Below are 1,679 nucleotides of genomic sequence, written 5' to 3'. Positions count from 1 at the left end.
GTTGGTGGGATGATCGAGGTGGTACGGGTGAAGTGGTGGGGATGCCCACAGGAATAGCTACATTAAGGTTTCCGGTGTCCACCGGGGGCTAGAGATATTTTCCGGATGGGGTGATGTCGCCATCCATCGGAATTAGCGCCTTCCGATCCTTAGTCTCCCTAGGGGCACCAGCAGCAGCAACTAACTCGGTCACCAAAGCGGGAAAGGGTAGATTTTCTCTAGCATGGACACGACCCATGGCTTGTCGGATAAGGAGAGGGACATTGACCGGTTTCTCTGTAAGTATGCACCAGACCAACAAGGCTAGCTCCGCGATGATAGATGACCCGTGGGTGCTTGGAAGCACATAATGGGATAAGACTTGGGCCCATGCCTGAGCCTCCACAGTGAGAAAACGTGCGTCAATGCCCTTGGGCCAGGGTCTCATTCTCCCTCGGATCCAAAATGCTTCCGGTTCGGCAATGACCCGGAGAATGGCATCCCAATCGAAACCATATTCACAACGCTGCGTCAAGATCTCTTGGTAAGCATCTATCCCATCCGCCAATGGTCCGGTTTTAAGTACTCCTTGAATGGCCTCCACCGAGACGGGGACTAGCTTCCGGCGCACAAAAAGTGATGTGAGAGAAGGTGAATGGTAGTGGGAGTAAAACTCAACTACCCATGAGAGATTGGCCTCCTGCAGTCTTCTCATGAGAAACCTCCACTGCCACCGCTCGATGCGGGGTATGACAAACTCAACAATATGGGTCGGAGGGGCGAGAAGAGGTTCAGGGTGATAGTTCCTCGCAGGGTTTTTCTTTTCTTGTTCATCAACATTAATGATGCTCCTCGCCTTCTTGAGGAGGGGCTTGGCTTTTGGTGCTTGGTGTGCCTTGGTGGTGGATCTTTGAGGTGCTTTCTTGGTGGGCAGCTTCTTTGGTGCCTTTCCCTTATCCTTTACGATGACCATCTTGAAAAAAAAGGGGGGAAAAGAGGCATACATTAAACTCAAAGAAACAACACATGGATAATATCATGCAAGTGATAGAGAAAGCCACAAAAGAATAGGAGTCTTGGAGACATGACAGCTGCAACATGTGAGCAAGACAACAATAGAAAATAATGGCAAGTCACTTAGCATGTGATGCAAGAGGGGTATAAGCATGCAAAGAAAAAGGCATGAGAAGTATATACTCAATCATTAATAACAAGAAATAAGTCATAAGGGGTGAGCATATGAATGGAAAACATGAAGAACCATAGGCTCAATGCACATAGGAACAAGCATGGGAATGAGAATGGGCACTAAGTTGAAAGCATTATGTTAAAATTGAAACAAGAACTCATAGGTGTCTTTCATCAAACACTTAGTGTGCAAGTTCAAAGTAATAAGCAAATGGAGGAAATATGACAATGTAGCATCCCAAAAGGTATTATCAATCATCATGTAGCACCATATAGCATAAAGAAATCAAAACATAGTACAATAACCCACTAATGCAAGAGAGAACTCCACCCTTAACACCCATGGCAACATAGAAAAAGAAGCACACAAATAAACAAGAATGCATGAGAGAAAGTCTAACTAAGAAGGAGTGCAAATAAATGCAACTAAAGAGAGAAAAATTGAAACAAAACAAAGAAGAAGAAAGGTAAATAGTACCTTGAAATGGGGAAGGAAGTGATGGAGAATGCAA

Source organism: Arachis hypogaea, chromosome 15 (genome assembly GCF_003086295.3).
Source record: "Arachis hypogaea cultivar Tifrunner chromosome 15, arahy.Tifrunner.gnm2.J5K5, whole genome shotgun sequence".
NCBI classification, from domain to species: Eukaryota; Viridiplantae; Streptophyta; class Magnoliopsida; order Fabales; family Fabaceae; genus Arachis; species Arachis hypogaea.
Note: the sequence above shows the minus strand (reverse complement) of the source record.